This window comes from Orycteropus afer, unplaced genomic scaffold (genome assembly GCF_000298275.1).
Source record: "Orycteropus afer afer isolate SDZICR_OR568_19922 unplaced genomic scaffold, OryAfe1.0 scaffold00075, whole genome shotgun sequence".
Lineage (NCBI taxonomy): Eukaryota > Metazoa > Chordata > Mammalia > Tubulidentata > Orycteropodidae > Orycteropus > Orycteropus afer.
This window is the reverse complement of record NW_006921662.1, coordinates 3373476-3389995: the sequence shown is the minus strand read 5'-3', so window position 1 is coordinate 3389995 and position 16520 is coordinate 3373476.

Genomic DNA, 16520 nt, shown 5'->3' with positions numbered 1-16520 from the left:
TATCAGCTATGATACCCCTCATTCTACATCCTCTTCTGAATCCAGTTTGCATTTCTGGAAGTTCTCTGTCAATATACTGCTGCAACCATTTTTGAATGATACTCAATAAGATTTTACTTGAGTGTAATATTAGATATTTTTCAATAATTTCCACATTCTTTGGGATCACCTTTCTTTGGAATGGGCACAAATAAGGATCTCTTCCAGTCAGCTGGCCAAGGAAGTACCAGAAATTCAAGCCAGACTCAATCCTATTCAGTGTGTGGAATGAGGGATATCATTCCTGATGTCAAATGGACCTTAGCTGAAAGCAAAGAATAGCAGAAAGATATTTATTTGTGTTTTATTGACTATGCAAAGGCATTCAACTACGTGGATCATAGCAGATTGTTGATAAAATTGCAAAGAATGAAAATTCTAAAATGCTTAATTGTGCTCATGAGGAACCTGTACATAGACCAGAAGGCTGTTGTTTGAACAGAACAGGGGGATACTGCATGGTTTAAAATCAGAAAAGGTGTATGTCAGGGTTGTATCATTTCATCATACTTATTTCATCTGTATGCTGAAAAAATAATTCTGGAAGATGGACTACATGAAGAAGAATGCACCATCCAAGTTGGAGGAAGAAAATAACAACCTGCAATATGCAGAGGACCCAACTTTGCTTGCTGAAAATGAAGACGACTTGAAGCACTTCTTTATGAAAATCAAAAATTACAGCCTTCAATGTGGATTAGTCCTCAACATAAAGAAAACAAAAATATCCCAACTGGATCAATAAGAAATTTCATGATAAATGAAAAGAAGTTTCAAGTTGTCAAGGATTTAATTTTCCTGGGATCCACAATCAACACCACTGGAAAGAACAGTCAAGAAATCAAATGAGCTATTATTACCTGAAACCAGAGCCAAAAGAGCTGCTTTTCTACCTATCATGGTGGGTCTCCGTTTAGCCTCCACTTTTGCAGCAGGAGGAATAGCAAGTGGAGTCTTGGGTCATAGTGTAATATCAGCCCAAGATTTCCAAACCCATCTAGAGGTAGCATTTGAAACTATTGCAGATTCTCTGGCCTCCCTCGAGCAGCAACTAACCTTTTTAGCTCAAGTTACTTTACAGAATCGAAGAGCCTTGGACCTATTAACAGTGGAAAAAAGGTGGAACTTGCCTCTTTCTTAAAGAAGAATGCTACTATTATATCAACGAATCCGGTCTGGTGGAACAAAACGTCAATACATTGACTTGGCTGAGTGAGGAACCATGTAATAGACACTGAACGAAAACCTCACCATTTGAATGGTTCCAATCACCACTAACAGCCTGGTTATTACCCCTTATAGGAACTCTTATACTAATAAGTCTCTTTTTTCTTTTCGCCCCTTGCCTCTTTAGATTCCTCCAAAACTGGCTTGAAGAAATGTCCAGAGTCACTGTTAACCAACTACTTCTACACTCATACACCTGCCAAAAGAACTAATTCCCACTGACACCAGCCTTTAACCCCACTCTGAACCTGTTCAGCAGGAAGCAGCCAGAATGATAACTTCGCCCTTTTTATCACCAAAAAAGGCTGGAATGTCAGGCGGGAGCACAGCAGGTCAGGGGGTAAAGGATTAAGCAGAAAGAATTACAAGAGCTGGTCAAGCAAGGGAGTGGCTGACCACACCCTATACTAAACCCCAGCACATGACCTTGGCTTACAAGACCCTCAACTATCTCCTGCCCACTTTGCTAATGAAGTGCTTCAGCTCTGCTTCCTGCCCCCATGCTAATAAGGTGCTTTTACCTTATTTGTTCCTGTAACACATACCCCGCTCTCAATCGGGTCCTCTAAGAACCAGGAAGAAAATCACTAGAAAAAAACCTTTCTTTCACCTGGGCAGCGTGACTTCTCTGGCCCCTCTCAGGGACCCGTGAACCTCACCCGGGAGTGCAGAATAAAAACTTCTCTTTAACCCCCACCCAAAAAAAAAAGAAAATCAAATGAGGCATTGCATTAGGCAAATTTGCTGCAAAAGTCTTCTTAAAGTGTTAAAAAGTAAAGATGTCACTTTGTGCACTAAAGTGTGCCTGATGCAAAACATGGTATTTTCAATCACTTCATATGCATGCAAAAGCTGGACAATGAATAATGAAGACAGAAGAAAAATTGGTGTCTTTGATTTATGGTGTAAGTGAAGAAGATTGAATATATCAGAGACTGCTAGAAGAACAAACAAATCTGCCTGGGAAGAAGTACAACCAGAACATTCCTTAGAAGTGAAGATTGAGAGACTTTGTCACACATACTACAGACATGTTATCAGGAGGGACCAGTCATGGGAAAAGGACATCATTCTTGGTAAAGTGGAGGATTAGTGAAGAAGAGAAAAACCCTCTAGGAGATGGATTAATGCAATAGCTGCAACACTGAGTTCAAATGTAGGAATGATTGTGAGGATGATGTAAGACTGGGCAATAATTCTTTCTGTTGTATATGGAAATTGCTACAAGTCAGAATAGGTTTGATGACACCTAATAACAATTCATTTTACTAATTTATTAAACTTACAGAGGCAGAGGAAAAGTGCATTTAAGCCTGGCTTATTTGAAACACTGAAGATTTTGCATTAATGAAATCAGATTCAATAAGCTGCTATCTTAATACTAAATATGACTATATGGAGCTAACAAAATGAATAGCTACTAAGAGCATGCATTAGCATTTATTCATCCAGAGGGAGAATATGAATATTTTTAAGGCCTATACTTCTCAGATTCTTATGAATAGCAGTGTAACATGGTCTGATATATTACTGGAAAACTTTATGGATACACCTGCAACATTGCCCAATAGAGTGCCAGAAGATGAGTCCATCAGGTCAGAAGGCACACAAAATATGACTGGGAAAGAGATGACTCCTCAGAGTAGAGACAATCTTAATGATATGGATGGAGTAAAGTTCTCGGGACCTCCATTGGATGATATGGCATGACTCAAAATGAGAAGAAACAGCTGCAAACGTCCAGTGATAATTGTAACATAGAAGGTACAAAGCATGCATCTAGGAAAAATGGAAGTTGCCATAAAGGAAATGGAACACATACAGATTGATATCCTAGGCATTAGTGAGATGAAATAGACTGGTTTGGGCCATTTTGAATCAGACAACCATATGATTCACTATGTCAGAAATGACAAATTGAAGAAGAATGGTGTGGCATTCATCATCACAAAGACTGTTTCAAGATCTGTCCTGAAGTACAATGCTGTCAGTACAGGGTAATATACATACACCTCAAAGGAAGACTAGTTAATACTATTATTAAATCTATGCACCAACCACCAAAGCCAAAGATGAGGAAATTGAAGATTTCTACCAACTTCTACAGTCTGAAATTGACTGAACATGTAATCAAGATGTATTAATTATCCTTGGTGACTGGAATGCAAACCTTAGAGACAAAGAATAATCACTGGTAGTTGGAAAATATGGCATTGGTGATAGAAATAATGTTGGAGATCGCATGACAGAAATTGCAAAACCAATGCCTTATTCATTGCAAATACCTTTTTTCAACAATGACAGCTATTTACATGGACTTCGCCTGATGGAATAGACAGGAATCAGATTGACTACATCTGTGGCAAGAGGTGATGGAGAAGTTTAATATCTTCAGTGAAAACAAGGCCAGGAGCTGATAGTGGAACAGACCACTGCTCATATACAAGTTCAAGTTGAAGTTGAAGACAACACAAGTTCACAAGAGCTAAAATATTGTTGTTGTTGTTGTTATGTGCCGTCGAGTCAACCCTGACTCATAGCGACCCCTCCTTGGGTTTCCGAGGCAGTATCACTACGGAAGTAGGATTGCCCAACCTTCCTTCCAAGAAGAGCTAAAATATGACCTTGATAATATCCCTCCTGAATTTAGAGACCATCTAAAGAAGAGATTTGATACACTGCAAACCAATGACTGAAAATCAGAACTGTGAGATGACATCAAGAACATCATCCATGAAGAAAACAAGAGGTCATTAGAAAGACAAGAGAGGAAGAAAAGACTAAAATGGATATCAGAAGAGATGCTGAAACTTGCGCTTGAGTGGAGAGTAGCTAAAGCAAATGGAAGAATTACAAGATAAAAGAGCTGAACAGAAGATTTCAAAAAGCAGCTCAAGAAGACAAAGCCAACTATATATTGAAATGTACAAAGACCTGGAGTTAGAAAACCAAAAGGGAAGGATACTCTCAGAATTTCTCCAGTTGAAAGAATTGAAGGAAAATATTAAGCCTCAAGCTGAAATATTGGAAGATTCTATAAGCAAAATATTGAATCATGCAGGAAACATCAAAAGGAGATGGAAGGAATACACAGAGTCACTGTACCAAAAAGAACTGGTAGATCTTCATCCATTTCAGGAGGTGACATTTGATCAAAAACCAATGGTATCGAAGAAGAGGTCGAGGTTGCATTGAAGGAAGTGGTAAAAAAACAAGGCTCCAGTAACTGATAGAATATCCATTGATATGTTTCAACAAAATGGATGCCGCACTGGAGGCACTCACTCAGCTATGCCAAGAGATTTGGAAGATAGCTAGCTAACCAAGTAACTGGAAGAGATCTATATTTATACCCATTTCAAAGAAAGATGATCTCACAGAATGTGGAAATTATTGAATAAAATTGTTAATATCACACACAAATAAAGTCGTGCTGAGGATAATTCAAAAATGGTTGCAGCAGTATATTGACAGAGAACTTCCAGAAATGCAAGCTGGATTCAGAAGAGGATGTGGAATGAGGGATATTATTGCTGATATCAGATGGATCTTGGTTGAAAGCAATGAATACCAGAAACATGTTTACTTGTGTTTTATTGACTATACAAAGCATTTGATTGTGTGGATCATAACAAATTATGGATAACCTTGAGAAGAATGGGAATTCCAGAACACTTCATTGTAGTCATGAAGAACCTGTACATAGACCAGGAGGCTGTCATTTGAACAGAACAAGGGGACACTGCATGGTTTAAAATCAAGAAAGGAGTGCTTCAGGGTTGTATCATTTCACCATACTTATTCAATTTGTATGCTGAACAAATAATCTAAGAAGCTGGACTATATGAAGAAGAATGTAGCATCGGGATTGGAGGAAGTCTCATTAACACCTGCAATACACAGACCCACACAACTTTGCTTGCTGAAAGTGAGGATGACTTGAGGCACTTACTCATGACGATTGAAGACTACAGTCTGTATCAAGGATTATACCTCGATACAAAGAAAACAAAAATCTTCACAACCGCTCCAATAAACGGCTTCACAATGGATGGAGAAAAGACTGAAGTTGTCAAGGAGTTCATATGACTAGGTTCTACCATCAACACCAATGTAAGCAGCAGTCAAGACATCAGATGACATACTGCACTGGGCAAATCTGCTACAAAAGACTGCTTTCAAGTGATGAAGAGCAAAGATATCTCTTTGAAGTCTATGGTGTGCCTAACCCAAGCCATGATGTTTTCAATCCTCTTATGCAAATGAGAGCTGGACAATGAATAAGGAAGACTGAAGAAGAGTTGATGCTTTTGAGTTGTGGTGTTGGAGAAGAATGCAATGAGTGCCATGGACTGCCAAAAGGACTAACAGATCTGTCCTCAAAGAAATGCAGCCGAATGCTCCTTGGAAGTGAGAATGGCCATACTTCATCTCACCTATTTTGGTCATGTTGTCAGGAGGAACCATTCCCGGTGGAAGGAAGTCATGCTTGGTAAAGTGGAGAGTCAACAAAGAAGGGGAAGGCCCTCCATGAGATGGATTGACACAGTGGATGCAACGATGGGCTCAAGTATAGCAAGGATCGTGAGGCTGACACAGGACTGGGCAGTATTTTGTTCTGCTGTGTGTAGGGTTGCTATGAGTCAGAGAGGACTCAACAGCACCTAACAACTACATACTTCTCAAGTGCTTTCCAAAGTTTTTTCTTGTCTACAATTATGTTTATACTCTTACTAGTAGTATGTGAGAATGTCTACTTTGCAACATATTCACCAACACTGAGAATTATCATTTTATTATTTGTAGCCAATTTAAAGGTCCACAAATGATCTCATTGTTATTTTAATCTATAGTTGTTTGCATATACATGTGTGTATATATATGCATATGTACTTATATACATTGTTGTTGTTGTTGTTGTGTGCCATCGAATCAGACCCGACTCATAGCGACCCCTCCTTTGGTTTCCGAGGCAATATCACTACAGAAGTAGATTGCCCAACCTTCCTTCCAAGGAGTGGCTGGTGGCTTTGAACTGCCAGCCTTCTGGTCAGCAGTCAAGTGCCTTAGCCACTATGCATACATATATGTATACAAATGCACACTGAATACATTAAATACTGTTTTTGTTAACTTTTTGACCTTTATTATGGAAATTTTGGACTCTTCTACCAAAAAGTGGAGAGAATAGTATATTGAAATTCCATATATCCATTGCCTGGATTTAAGAATTGTTAACATTTAGCCTTATTTGCCTTATCCAATTTTTTGTCTCTAAACTAACAATTTTCTTTTGTCCTCAATGCCAGTTTGATACCCCCAAATTATAATTTGTTAATGCAATCTAAACTGCATATTCAGTTACCCCAATTTCCAAAAAAAAAAATGCTTTTATGATTTGTTTATTTACAGTAGATTAGAACAATATATCAATCTCCTAGTTCCCATGTAAGCATTGCTATTTTGTTTAATTTATGTCTCTTTGGTCTTCTTGAGGATAAAAATAAAGAAATATTTATTGAATACCTATTATGATGTGTACACTTAGTTTAACATTGCAAGGTACTTATCCCATTTAATTCTTCCAACAACCCAATATAGTAAGATTATCTTCATTGTATGTAAATAAAGTAGTATTAGACTATATTTCAATTTTTAAATTCCTGAGAAACCAGATTGACTGTTTCTCCGATCTGAAATGCTCTTCACTCACAAAACTGTTTTATTCCTTCAAAATTCATCTCAGTTTCTATCTTCATCCAACTCACTACCTGATGGTATCATATCTGACACCATTTCTTAGCTGTTGATAATTCCTAGTAATGCCTAATTTTGTGAACTAGGTGGGGTGAGGACCAAAGCCAGTTAAACCTTCCACATTCACTACTGTACCTAGAATTGCACAAGGTGATATCTAGAAAGAACCTAATAAACATTTGTCAAAGTGAATTAATGTCTTGAAACAACCTAATACACTCTCAGAATTTGAAAGCCATTATTAGAGTTAAGAAAAATAGCAATTTGATGTGGATTGTAACAATTCATAGAATATAAGAAGATTGGTAAAAAGTGAGAAAAATGGATGAAATTTTAAAAATGTGGAAATAAGATTATCAGTACAGGAGTTTAAAGTTGAGGTTAGTATTGGGATACATTGCATAAACAAAATATCCGTATAAAGTCCACTACCTTTCCAAAAGATGGGCAATAATTTGACTCTGAACTTTTCAGTAGCCAACAAATAATTACATGATACAATGTCCATTAAAAAAAAATAAGCTATTTCCTATAGAGAAATATATCTGTTCTTGCAAAGGAGAGCTGAGAAGTTACCTTTATAAATCTTCATAAAGAAGACACTATGTGATGTGGACAATGACTTCACAAACCCCACAAAAATACAATTACACACCCACTAAAATGATGGAAAAATTAAAAGACTGACATTAATATATTTTGCCAATGAAGGGAGGCAATGAAACTCTCATGTAGTGATTGGAAGAATATAAAATGGTACATCCACTTTGGAAAACAGATTAGCATTATAAAATTAAATATATACTTACAGGTAATGCAGCGATTGTACTTTCAGGCATTCACCCAAACAATTTGTAAACATATGCCCATACAAAGATTTCCCCACAAATGTCCTTAGTGGTGTCATTCACAATAGCAAAAAAACTGGCAACAACCCAAAAGTTTATCAGTGAGTAAGTGGATAAGTAAGTTGTGATAAATCCATACAATGCAAAACTGCTCAGCAGTAAAGAAGAACAAAATACAGATTGTTGTTGTTGTCAGATGCCTTCAAGTCAGCTCTGACTCATAGTCACCCTACATACAACAGAATAAAACACTGCTTAGTAGTGCACCATCCTCACCATCCTTGCTGTACTTGACATCTGATTTCTTGACTGCTACTTCCATGGGTGTAGATTATGGATCCAAGTAAAAAGAAATTCCTGACAACTTCAACCTTTTCTCCACTTATTGTAGTCTTGTTTATTGGTCCAGTTGTGAGAACTTTTGTTTTCTTTATGTTGAGGTCTAATCCATACTGAAGGCTGTACTATTTGATCTTCATCAGGAAGTCCTTCAAGTCTTCTTCACTTTCACAAAACAAGGTTGTGTCATCTGCATATCACAGGTTATTAATGTGTCTTCCTCCAATCCTGATGCTGCATTCTCTTTCATATAGTCCAGCTTCTCAGATTATTTGTTCAGCATACAGATTAAATAAGTACAATGAAAGGATAAAGTTCTGATGCACACCTTCCTGATTTTAAACCATGCAATATTCCCTTGTTCTGTTTGAAAGACAGCTGTCTTGGTCTATGTACAGATTTCTCATGAGCACAATTAAGTATTTTGGAATTCCTATTCTTTGCAATGCTATCCATAATTTGTTATGATCCATATAGTCAAATGCCTTTGCATAGTCAAGAAAACACAGGCAAACATCTTTCTGGTATTCATTGCTGTCAGCCAAGAGCTATCTGACATAAGCAATGACATTCCTCGTTCTATGTTCTTTTCTGAATCCAGCTTGAATTTCTAGAAGTTCTCTGTCAATACACTGCTGCAACTATTTTTAATTTTCCTCAGCAAAATTTTACTTGTGTGTGATATTAACGATATTGTTTGATAATTTCCACATTCTGTTGGATCACCCTTCTTTGAAATGGACACAAATGTCAATCTCTCATCAGCTGGCCAGGTAGCTGTCTTCCAAATTTTTTAGCATAAATGAGTAAGCACCTCCAGTGTTGCATCAGTTTGTTGAAACATCTCAGTGGGTGTTCTGTCAATTCCTGGAGCCTTGATTTTTTGCCAGCTCCTTCCATGCTGCTTCGACTTCTTCCTTCAGTACCATTGGTTCTTGATCATATGCTACCTCTTTAAATGGTTGAACATTGACTAATTATTTTTTGTACAGTGACTCTGAGTATTCCTTCCATCTTCCACTGATGCTTCCCGCATCATTCAATATTCTGCTCATAGGATCCTTCAGTAGGGCAACTCGAGACTTGAAATTTTCCTTCAGTTCTTTCAGTTTGAGAAATGTCCTCTTCTCTTTTGTTTTCTAATTCCAGATTTTTGTACATTTTGTTACTTTGTCTTCTCAAGTTGCCATTTGGAATCTTCTGTTCTGCTCTTTTATCTCATTATTTCTTCCATTCTCTTTAGCTACTCTCCATTCAAGAGCAAGTTTCAGAGTCTCTTCTAACATCCATTTAGGTCTTTTCTTCCTTTCCTGTCTTTTAAATGTCTTTCTGCTTTCTTCATGTATACTATACTTGATGTTATCTCATAACTCATCTAGTTTTTGATAATTTGTGTTCAATGCATCAAATTTATTCTTCAGATGGTCTCTAAATTCAGGTGGGATATAATCAAGGTCATATTTTGGCTTTGTGAACTTGTTTTAATTTTTTTCAGCTTCAACTTGAACTTGCATATGAGCCATTGATGGTCTGTTCCATAGTCAGCTCCTGGACTTATTTTGACTAAAGATATTCAGCTTCTCCATCACCTCTTTCCACAGACCACAGATGTAGTTAGTCTGATTCCTGTATATTACCCCTGGCCAGGTCCACATATTAACCACCATGTAAGTTGTTGAAAAAAGGTATCTCCAATGAGTAAGTCATTGGTCTTGCAAAATTCTATCATGCATTCTCCAGCATCATTTCTATCATTAATGTCATATTTTCCAACTATTAATGCTTCTTCTTTGCTTCTAACTTTTGCATTCCAATCACCAGTAATAATTAATAAATCTTGGTTGCATATTTGGTCAATCTCAGATGCAGAAGTTGGTAAAAATCTTCAATTTCTTCATCTTAAGCTTTAGTGATTTGTATGTAAATTTGAATAATAGTAGTATTAACTGATCTTCCATGTAAGTGTATGGATATTATCCTATCATTGATAGCACTGTACTTTAAGTGATCTTCCAGAGCAAAGAAGAATGAAGAAAACCAAAGATTCATGGAAACATTTAGTTCAAGAGACTGATATAGCATGTGATTCTCAGCCTATATGACTATGAGACCAGAAGAACTAGAGGTTGCCTGCCTACCATTGTCAGCCACTCAGAGGGGGATCTATGTAGGAGATCCAGGATAGAGAGGGAGAACTATGTGGAACAAAACTCAAAATCATTAATAAAAAGGGGGGGGGGGACCAGGTTTGCTGGTCTGATAGAGCCTGATGGAACCACTGAGCCTATGCCTCCTAGCTGCCCTTCAGGTCTGGAATTGAACTCACTCCTGTGGCTTCCAGCTAAACAAAAGACAGGTATATGAGTTTAATGTTTACATTATGTAAACACTCCTTGGAGAGAACTATCATGGGAGAATAGAAGGGCTGTGTATGCACAGGAAGACAGCTCAGGAGGTAGGAGGACATGGAGGGAAAGACACAGGGAAGAGGTAACTATCAGGAAGAAGTGGGAGGGGAGCTGTTGCATCATGGTAAATTGTATTCAATGTCATGAGAAAAAGTGTACGTGAGCTGCTGTATGGAAAGTGAATTTGCTCTATAAACTTTCACCCAAATCACAATAAAGAAAAAAAAAAAGGATAGATCTTGAAACATTCTTTTTGACAATGAATGCTATGCCATTCCTTTTCAATTTGTCATTTCTGGCATAGTAGAACATATCATTGTCTAATCAAAATGGCCAATATCTATCCATTTTATCTCACCAATGCCTAAGATATTGATGTTTGTGCATTCCATCTCATTCTTGACAACTTCTAATTTTCCTTTGAAGGAAGGTTGGGCAATCTACTTCCGTAGTGATAATGCCTCAGAAACCCAAGGAGGGGTTGCTATGAGTCGGGTCCGACTCAATGGTACATAACAACAACAACAACAATTTTCCTAGATTCATACTCCATACATTCAATGTTCCAATTATTCATGGATGTTTTCAGCTGTTTCTTCCCATTTTGAGTCATACTCTATCAGTAAATAAAGGTCCCAAAAGCTTTACTCCATCAACATCATTTAGGTCAACTGTACTTAGAGGAGGCAGGCAACTCTTCCCTAGTCATACTTTGAGTGCCTTCCAACATGAGGAGCTCATCTTCTGGCATTACATCAGACAATGTTTCCCAGCTATTCACACTTTTCCAATAATATATCAGACAGTGTTTCACTGCTATTCATAAGGTTGCACTGTCCAATTTTTTCATAAGTGAATGGCCCTGCCCTTCTTCCCAGTGTGTCTTCATCTGGGAGCTCCACTGAAACCTCACCACATTGCTGAACCTGATGGTATTTGAAATACCAGTGGCATAGTCTCCAGCCTCACAGCAACATGCAAGCTACCACAGTATGACAAATTGACAGATGAGTGGTGGAAACTACTGATAGTTTATATCAGTATGTGATAATATAAGGAAAAATACTATGCTAAGTAGAGGGGAAAAAAAGAACTGTCAGACACTCAAAAAATACAAAAGGTATAATTCCACTTATATGAAATTCCAGAAAAGGCAAAACTCACCTATAGTATCAGAAAGTGTGTCAGGGTTGGGGTGCTGGCAGGGGAAGACTGCAAAGGGGCATGAAGGAGCATTTGGGGTGTTGGAAATGATCTATACCTTGACTGTACTGGTGGTCACACATGTGTAAACATCTGCAAAAACTTATCAACTGTGTACTTGTAATGGATGCATTTTAATGTATGCAAATTATACCTCAATGAAGTTATTTTCAAAAGCACAACAATGACTTTCACAGTGCTTTTATTTATAATGTCCAAAAATATAGGCTGAAGTAAACTGTCAAAAAGTAAAAACCAAACTCACTGCCATAAACCATCAAAGAAGACTTTACTTCTATAAGGACACACCCAAGACAGTTGAAGAATGTAGAATTTCTAATTATCTGGAACAATTAATGATTTTTTTCATACAGGCAATTTTTATCAATGTTATTCTTTTAACTGAGCTTTTGAGCTTTTGCTAAGTACTTTGTGTCAGAGAATTCAAGGCTGTACTCTCAGAGTATAGATATTTTATGTTTCTGAGTATAGACATTTTATGTTTCTGATTAAGTGCAAATCCATTTTCTTCAGTGTTCAGCAGAACTGAGGATAAGGTGAATATCTAGTTATGAAAATATATATATTAATAGCATGTACCAATTTTCCAGACATTGCTATTTTGTATTATTTACCATCTCTTGGGTCTTCCTTATGAAGAAAGAAGAGAAAAAAAATATTTATTGAACACTTACTATGTGATAAGGAGCCATAGTGGTTAAGTCATTTGGCAACCAAAAGGCCAGTGGTTCAAAACACATCAGCTGTTGAGTGGAAGAAAGATGGGGCAGTCTGCTTCCATAAAGATCTATGGCCTTGGAAACCTAATGGGGGACACTATGAGTCAGAACTGACTCAACGACAGTGAGTTTTTGAGGTTGGTACTATGTGATAGAAATCACTGCATAGTGCAATGATTAAATGCTTGGCCACTAACTAAAAGGTTGGCAGTCAAGTCTACCCAGAGGCACTTCAGAAGAAAAGACTACCAATCTATTTTCAAACAATCTTAGCCATTGAAAACACTATGGAATACAGTTGTACTTTGAAACACATAGGGTTGCCATGAGTCAGAATCGACTCCAAGGCAACTGGTTTTGTTTTGTTTTACCTTGGGACAGATAGTTAGTTAAACATTGTGATGTACCTTACTTTGTTTAATACTTACAACAACCCAGTGTGGTAGATAATATGATCCTGAGAATGCATAAATACAAGAGTATTATACCACCATTCAATTTTGAAATCCTTAATATTTTACTTTTTACTGTTATTCATATTGTCCCTTCCTATATAATCAACTTTAATAAGGATGTTGGATTAGAGCCATACTGAAAGTAACCAAGAGTCTCAGGACAAGACCTCATTATTCCATTGAATGTTATTGGGTGCCACAGAGCCAATTCCAACTAATAGCAACCCTATATGACAGAGTAGAACTGTCCCATAGAGTTTCCTAGACTGTGATCTTTGTGGGAGCTAATCATCAGGTCTTTTCTCCTGCAAAGCAGCTGGTAGATTCAAACAACTGACCCTCCAGGTAGTAGCTGAGCACTTAAACATTGTGCCACCAGGGCTCCTTACTACACTGAATACATATTTATATTGAGCATTTGCAATGAGTGCTGTGGTTAAAGGTGTAGATTCATGTTCAAATCCTGACTCCAACACTAACCAGTTTTTCGGCCTTGGGCAAGTCATTAAACCTTTCCATGCCTTGGTTTCCGTCTATTAAATGGTGTTGATTACAAAGGTGTCTAACTCCGGGGACTATTGTGAGGGGTGAGTTAATGTGAGTAAAATGCTTAAGAATAATGCCATGAGAAAAAGAAAAGTCTACATCTTTAACACAGACTCTGGCACACAAGCCATGATCTAGAAGGTAGGTGTTGCTACTGCAATGTGTCTTTAAATGGAGCACAAGTATGTTCTTGTAAAGGTGATTGCTGTTGTTGTTGTTATATGCTGTCAAGTCAGACCCGACTCATAGCGACCCCTCCTTGGGTTTCTGAGGCAGTATCACTACGGAAGTAGATTGCCCCATCTTCCTTCTGAGGAGTGGCTGGTGGGTTTGAACCACCAGCCTTCTGGTTAGCAGTCAAGTGTCTTAGCCACTATGCTACCAGAGCTCCTGTAAAGGTGATGGAAGGTGCTAAAGGAGAACAGAAAGATAAGCCTTCAACTCAAGTGCCTGAATATTAGCTATCTTTCCAACTCCCTCATTAAATCCAATGTAGGAAACTACTAGCATTTTTACTACAAAAAGTCTTCTCACTATGCTATAGAAGCATGAAAGTGCTGTTAGGTTAATCACAGGTCTGTTCCCCTTTTCTTCCTTGGAGAAGAGCTCTTCAGGGCTCTCTGGAATGGTTCAGCATTGGCCAGGAGAATCTATATTACTGGATCCACTTCAAAGTCAAGGCTCATCAGAATTGTTGGCACAAAGGCAATGATCTTGAACCTCAGCAGTATTTCTGGGAGCATTGGTTCTGTTGGGTGGAGGATACAGATCAAAGGACTTTTTACAGAATCCCTTGCAGTTACAACAGGTGGCCCAAAGAAAGAGCTAAACATAACATTTGCCAAGAGCAACTTCTAGCTAAGACATGCTTAGCAAAGTATCTATACCAGCTTTACAAAAGAGGGATGCATGCTTTGTTAAATAATTGTAAGGTCTTGTCCTCTCCAAATTAAACAGCTCTCAACTGAGGGTTGAGCTGAAGTAAGCAGTTGTGTGTGTATATGTTTGCGGGCACAGTAGATCAAGAGCCACATGGACTCATTTGTACATAAATTAAGCAGTTTAGTCTACCTGATTATCAACCAGACTATAAATGCAGGGATGAGGTTATAATACCATATCAAATGATATGATCTTAGAATTCCATATAGACTTCCCTATCAGTAAATTGCTAACATATGTGTACATTAATAGAGATTATTTCCCAAAGTCTACCAGGGAATCGGACTGTTGTCCTCCTGTATCTCCAAGCCATGGTCCTTAGCATTTACTGATGCAATCTTGCTAGCTGTTACTAGTAAGGCAAGTCCAAAAGCAGCAGGCCTCCTGGGGATTATGCCAGAGTTTACTTTTATAAAGTTTGGTGTAAATTGTAAAAACTAAGAGCTGGCTTGGGTCAAAACTATGTGAAGCAAGAAGTATTCTTTTATAACATCCTCCTCTTTCAGTGATTTTTCTTCTTATTGTGGAATCATTATTCAGTCCTCTTGCTCCTTCCTGCTGCCCTCCCACACACACAACATATGACAAGTTTCTTGGACTCTTCCATAACTAAGGATATGCTCCAGATATACTTGTTTGTTTTTCTCAATGTCAAATACTTCTTGATTACCATTACTGAACATTTTGACCAAAGATTCTAAGGAAGAATACTGATCTAAAGGGGGAAAATGCAAAACAGAATGTCAAACTCATGGAATCCAGACTTTCGGAGACATGGAGGCTGGCTGAACCCCTGAAGTGATTGCCCTGAGACAATCTTTAAACCTTAAACCAAAACATCCCCTGAAGTGTTCTTAAAGCCAAACAATAGTTTAGCTTAACTAGTAAAGAATATCTTAAAAGAGTATTATGTTTTTTTAAGATCTATACCAAAAACTCAAACTCACTCTTATCAAGTCGATTCCAACCCAGAGCAACCCCCATTGCGTTTCCAAGGTTGTAAATCTTTACAGAAGCAGATAGCCCCATTTTTCTGAAGTGGCTGGTGGATTCAAACCACTATATGATATGGGATCAATTGAAAAACAGGAACTCTAGTGATTAGATAAGAACCTTGGAGGACAGTGGGTATATGTTAAAAAGGGGAAGACCAACTCAGAAAGGAAGGTAAGAATGGTTGCACAACTCAAAGAATATAATCAATGACATTGAATTCTGCATGTGGAAACTTTTGAATTGGTGTATGTTTTGCTGAGCATATTCTTAACAACAATAACAAATATATTAACCATAATTTTTATTATATCTCAATCCTAAAAGGAATTTGCTGACACTCCTCAACATAATCAATTCTTTCAGACTCTGGCTGCTAACATTTAATTTGCCAACCTCTCAGGCATAGTTGTAATTATACAAGTAACTCTGGACTCTGGAAATATGAGCTCTGGTGGCATAGTGCCTAAGGCATTTGACTGCTAACCAGAAGGCTAGCGGTTCAAACTCACCAGCCACTCCTCGGAAGGAAGATGGGGCAATCTACTTCCGTAGAGATTCCGCCTCAGAAACACAAGGAGGGGTCGCTATGAGTTGAATCAACTTCATGGCAGTGAGTTTGTTTTTCTTTCTTTCTTTCTTTTTGTGCAACATTTAGTTAGGATTTCCCTTGTGCAGGCATCTGAAAGATTAGCATAATTTCTGTCCACTTCTGCAAGAATTAGAAAATGGAGTTTACTCATAAGACCAAGTATTTGAGAATAAAAAATGCAAGAGACTGGAATGTAAACAAACTTCTCTGGGGAGAAGAAGGATAGATTTCAAGGTTTTTACAACCTGTTCAGTGTAAGAAAATGGCTTTGGCATCTTCTCAGATCACAATGCTGTCAAAATAGAAATCAACAATAGGAAGATCAACAGGAAAAAAGTAAACACATGGAAACTGAACAACACCATCCTTGAGAAAGACTGGGTAAGAGAAGAAATCAAAATTGAAATTCAAAAATTCCTTGAATCAAACAA